Raw genomic sequence first — 6000 nt, 5'->3', positions numbered from 1 at the left:
CCACGCTGCCTGGCCCTTGTACCCCCCACTGCCGCGCTGCCCGGCCCTGGTACCCCTGGGGGGCACTGCCGCTCTGCCCGGCCCTTGTACCCCTGGGGGGCACTGCCGCGCTGCCCGGCCCTTGTACCCCCCACTGCCGCGCTGCCCGGCCCTTGTACCCCCCACTGCCGCGCTGCCCGGCCCTTGTACCCCTGGGGGGCTTGGATCTGTGCGGGCGGCTCTGCTCCCTGGTCCGGGCTTGCTGAGTGGGGTGGTGGCCCATCCAGCCTGCTTGGCCCGGCAGCAGAGCTGAAGCAGGAGTTGGGACCCTGCCCCTCCCCCAGCGCAGGGCCCGGCAGCAGTGGGGAGCATAAGGCAGCTGGGGGCTGGCTGTGCCTCCAGCCCGCTCCTGGTGTGCTCCTAGCTGCAGCCAGGCCCGGGCTCAGGGCACGCCATGCTGGGAGCGCAGAGCGGGGAGGGAAGGGCCCTGCTCCCCATGGGGGCTGCGGGTGGGACGTGGCAGAGCAGGTGTCCCAGCCGAGCCGGGTCCCTTGGGCGGCGTTGGCACCGCGAGGACGTGGTCGGCGTTGGCACCGCGAGGACGTGGTCGGCGTTACCCAGCGCCGGGGTGGCAGCTGTTGCTCTCCTGCCAGGGGCTGGGGGACAGGAGCCGGGGGAGGAGCTGCTCCCCCCCGAGGGGTTGATGCCAGCTGGGCTGTGGGGACCGGGGCAGGATTGGCCCATTGGAAACGGGAAGGTGAGTCTGTCCCACCAGCCGAGCTCGCTGCTCAGAGCACCCCAGGGGCAGGCACCGGCCCCCCTGCAGGGAACTGGGTCTTCACACTGCCCAGGGCCCCGGGCACACCCAGCAGCACCCAGGGCTTGGCCCAGCCAGACCCCAGGACGGGCTCGGGGGGGCCTTTCCCTTGCTGGGGTTGTGCGTTTCCTACTGTCCTGCAGTAACTGCTGGGGGTGCCTCAGTTTCCCTTGGCCCCGCAGCCGCACACAGTTGGAGAGGGGAGTTTGGGCGGGAGGCAATGGTCCTCCGGGGCCTTCCTACCCTAGGCAGCCAGGGGACACCTCTTCCCTGGGACACAGCACAGAGGAGGGGCCGGGCTGGTTGCAGTTGGCACCGGGCTGTGGAGTGGGGCAGTCTGGGCCGGTTGGGGAGGGAGGAAGTGGGCCAGGGCCTGGCTCCAGGACCCCTCTGGGCCCCTCTCCCCAGGATGGATGGTACCGACCGGCTCCAGTGGTGGCAAGTGTGTTCTGCGCTGTGTCCTGGTGGCCGCTCCCCTCTGCCTGTGGGTGGGGGGCAGGGCCTGGGGACCCCGTCCGTGGCCCTTGGAAATGACGCGGTGGTTCCCTGTCCCGGGGAAAGCTGTGCAGTGTGTGTGGTGGGAGATCTGAGCTGCAGTGGACCTGGGGGAGCTGCCTGGCCCTGGGGATGGGGAGTAACCTGAGCATCGCTGTGCTCTGGGTGAGAGGCCCCATCAGCCTCACAGGCAGGTTCCCCTGAGGGCAAGAGGCTGGGCCCCCGCCCGGGGCTGTCTGGGTCTCCCAGGTCGGGCTCGGACAGCGCCTGGCGTGTCCCACTCAGTAACTGGCTGGTGCCATCTAAGGTGGCATGTTCCTGCCCCTTGGCCAGCCCAGGCTGCTGGCTGCTGCTGGCAGGGAGAGCAGGCAGGCAGAGGAAAAGAAGCAGGGCAGAGGGAGTCCCTGGGGTCCCAGCCCCCCACCTCACACCCCTGCTGGGCTCTGGCTGTGTACGGCCCGGTCCAAGGGTTAATGTACTCTCCATACTGCTAGGCTAATGTCCTGCCTTGGAAGCCACTTGGCCAATGGCAGACCGGCCCCCAACTCTTTGCGCTCTCATTGGGTGACTGTGCTGTCATGCACTTTCCCAGGGTGGGCCCCAGAGCCGGTCCCTCCTCCTCCTTGCTCTGGTCCTTGCTGCAGGTGGCTGGAGCTGGGCGATGCCCCAGAGGCGGGCGGGGAGGGTCACTCTGAGCCAGCCCCTGTGACACTATTGGGGTTTCGGCTGAATGGACAAATGATGGTTGCAACCACCATCCTGGGTGTGCACTGCCCCTTGGGCAGGTGGGCCCAGGCGATTCCCGGAGGCCGTGTGTGGCGGTACCAGGACTGGCTCTGGGCTTGGACCTGAAGGTGTTTCAGGGAGACGATGGTAGGAGGTACAGCAACGTACTGGGCAAGGCTCCTAGCCAGGTGAAGCCGGACCTGGCAGACAAAGGGCCTTACCTGAGTCAGTCCGCCTCTGAGGGACCTGGCGGTAAGGTGTAACCCAGCAGACAGGCGACGGCTGGTCCCCGGAAAAGGACATGGCCAGGTGACCTGCTCCTGGGACAGGCCCCAGCTCAGATGTGCTCCCAGACAGGCGGGACTGATGGAATTCCCTCCACATGGGCGAGGGGACAAAGGGGGCCCTGAGGAGCCTCCGTCTTTGGCTTCGCTCTGGCTCCTCACTTCCAGAGCAGCTCTGCTATGAGCTGAGCCCGGAAGGATCCCTGACCTGTCCTAACAGGATATATCCCAGAGGCTTATTCCACCTCTGCTGCGGCTGCACCCACACCCGTGTGATGGGTGTGTGGAATTCCACTGCTGCAACACTTTTACTCTCCCCTGTTCTTTTTATTTACCAGCCCTGCAGTGTTAGCTGCTAAAGGACAGGCCCCGCCTGCTCTCTGGGGCGCCGATGGATGAGAGACGGAAGTCTGACAGTGAGCCCAGCTCGGTCGGGCGAGGGCAGGCCCTGCAGGGCCCTGGTGGCATCAGCACAGGGGGCCAGGCTGGCGGGTACCTTGTACTGGAGGTGGATGGTTCACTGCCTGGAGACTTGAGTTCCCCAGGCAGGACAAGGTCCATTCCCAGATTGCCCCTCCCAGCAGCTCAAACTGGGAGCTTCCAGGGTGCAGGGAACCCAGGTGTCCTGCTAGTGCCCCTCACTCCTGACCCACAGCTCTCCCCCACCCCAGCCCTGGGCTCCCCCCAGCCCTTCCTGCACCCTCACTCCCCACCTGCAACCCCCACTATCCCATGGGGTGCAGGCTGGGGCAGGAGAAGGGGTTTGGGGGCAGGGCTACCACAGCTCCCAGGACGTGACCACCAGGTTCTGGCAGCCCCTGGGTGCGAGGGCAGCCATGGGTGCTCCAGCCAATGGGAGACGTGGAGCCGGCCCTCAGGGCAGGGCAGCATGCAGAGCACCCCTGCGGAGACAGCGCGGGGAGGGAGCCTGCCTGAGCCCCCCTGCGTCACTGACAGCCTGGCTGGGAGGTGCCAACCAGAGCCACCAGGGTCCCTTTTCAGCAGGATACCTGGCAGCCCTGGGCTGTGCTGCCCTGTGGTGCCCTGGGAGGGGGGGGGGTTCCAGCACCCACTGCCCCCTCCAGCCACCCAGGCCTCCCTCAGCTGCTGGGCGCCATGGGGCGGGGGCCTGGCTCTGTCCCCCCAGGGGCCAGCTCGGGCTCAGAGCTGGGTTATTAGACCTAGGCAGGCGTGACAGGCCCTGTCTTTGCCAGCTGGTGCTGGGTGCCCGGCGCCACCTCGTTCCTACACCTGCCAGGCACAAGGGTGGCCACCTGGTGGGTAGAGCCTGGCCCCAAGCCCACAGAGGCTGATCCTGGCTTTCCGGGGCTTTGCAGGGCCCAGCTCACCCAGCCATGAGGTCCTGCCAGGGCCCCACCCTGGGGAATCTCACAGGCCAGCGCTTGTGGGGGGATTCGTGGGTGTCTCGGAGGGGTGTTTGCGGCATTTGGCTCACGGGGAACTCAAAGCGGGGGGTGGGGCTCTCTGCAGAGGGCTGTTGATGGGGCACTTGGCAGGGGTTCTGGGGAGGCTCCTGGGGGCTGTTGACAGGGAGCTTCGTGGAGATTCTGGGGGTACTCTCTGTGGGAGGCTCCTGGGGGCTGCTGACAACATGGGGGACACTGGGGGAATCTCAGCAGGGAGCTCGGGGGGCTCTTGGCAGGGCATAGGGGGACTCAACGAGGGTTGTATCAGAGGCCTTGGCATGGGGCTCATGAGGGCTGTTGATGGGGACATGCACAGGGTTCTCTGGGGGGCCCTAAGCAGGGGGCTCATGGTTGCTGCCAGCAGGGCACTGGGGGGCTCCTGGGGGGCAGTTGGACCACAGTGAACCTGGCCCCAGCTCTGGGCTGTTTGCAGCACCAGGAGCTGCCAGCGCTGTGAAGCCGCTGGAGGAGTTTCCTGGCCCCCCTCCGAGGGGGCCCCCAAGGCCGACAAAGGGCCTGTTTGGGGGCTCTGCCACCTGCTTGCCCCCACCACCACTAGCCCTTAAAAGGGGGCCAGACAAAAGGCTGGGCCATCGTAAAGGGGCCCATTCATTAGGCGACAAAGGAGGCAAGACAGCCATTAGCATAATTAATCCGGGGGCTGGCGGTGGGTGGCAAGGCTGCTGGCGGGGGGGGCAGACCCCCAGCCCCACGCACAGGCTGGCTGCTGAGGGTCTGGTTAGCTCTGCCAGTGGTGCACATGCCTAGGGGGGGTGCTGGGTGCTGGACAAGGGGCTCTCCTCACTCCTGGCTTTGGTGGGGGTCCCTGCCAACCCTCAGCCAGAGCGACACCCCCCGCCCCCCCCCGGCCAGGCGTCCGGGGTGCCCAGCTGGGAGCTGGTGCTGGCCTGGCACATGGCTGTGCCTGCTGCATGGGCAGCCAGCAGCACTGGCTGGGTAGTACCTGGGCCCAGGGAGGAATCGGTCCCTGTGCTGCCCACCTGCTGCCTGTGTGTGACTGCCCACGCCTAGAGCTCAGCTGGGCCTGCAGGGCTCGGGGAAGGCAGGCTGCCCCTGGCACTGGGCTCGGCTGGGTCCCTGGGCACTGGGGGGGGTGAGCAGGTGGGGGCTGGGCCAAGGGTGGCGGGGGTGAGCGAGAGGGGGCTCAGCTGGGTGGGGAGGTGGGCAGGATGGAAGCCATGGATGGGACGGGGCCCGGACAGAGGTGCCCATTCCTTGGGGTATGTCACCCTTGAGCTCTGGCTCAGCCCTGGCCTCGCCGCCCCAGAGAGGAGGAGAGGACCAGGCCACTGGCTGGGGGCAGCACAGGTCTGGCCAGGAGGGCAGCTCTGGGCGGGCACCCTTGGTGTTTCTGCTCAGGGCAGTGTCTGGGGAGCCTGTGCTGGGGAGTCCATGCCAGGGTTGGCCCATGTGGCTGGGCTGCAGGCTCAGCGGGGTGTCCCCCCCCCCCCTCCCCGGAGAGGCTCCCATTACTCCTCTTCCTCACTTGGCAGCTGCCCAGCAGCTCACCGGTGCGGAAGAGAAATCTCCATGAGCGCCTCGCCGTAGGGGGGCCATGACCCACAAGTGCAGTTCTCACGCCATCCAGCAGAGGGTGCACGTTAGCCCTAACTCACGGTCTTTGCTCACTTTCCCAGCTGATGCTACGTATTCGCCAATGATATTGCCAGGCAGCGCAGCCGCTGTTGCTTCCCCATCTGTGTGCAGAATAAATTTTTTACTGGCACCAAGGCATGCGCAGATGCGTACCACATGTAGAAGCACCGGCTGCTGGCTGTGGGCGCTCGCACAGCCTGAATCACTGCTGGGCAGCTGCCCAATGATGCCGCTTGCAGGGAACACTGTTGCCCTGTGCTAGTTACTGTCCCCAGCCTGGCTGCGCCTTGCACGGCACTTTTATCGGTCCTGTTAGAAATGGAACAGATCTTGGGTTCAAATGGATCAAACATGGGGCACTGCCAGGAAAGGGATCCGACAGAAAATACTAGCCCGGCTCTGGTAAATCCACAGGACAGCCTCAGCTTGATGAGTGCACACAGATGTGGGGGAGATGATGGAGGTCTGTAAAATTAGAACATTAGACAGTACTTCATCCTGCTATGGGGGCAGGGGCTGGACTCGATGGCCTCTCGAGGTCCCTTCCAGTCCTAGGATTCTATGAAAATTATGACTGGTTTGGAGACAGTAAATAAGGAAAAGTTATTTAGTCCTTCCTGGGACCCATGAACTAGGGCTCAGCAAATTAAATGCG

Source organism: Carettochelys insculpta, chromosome 9, assembly GCF_033958435.1.
Source record: "Carettochelys insculpta isolate YL-2023 chromosome 9, ASM3395843v1, whole genome shotgun sequence".
Classification (NCBI taxonomy): domain Eukaryota; kingdom Metazoa; phylum Chordata; order Testudines; family Carettochelyidae; genus Carettochelys; species Carettochelys insculpta.
This window is presented reverse-complemented; position numbering follows the sequence as displayed.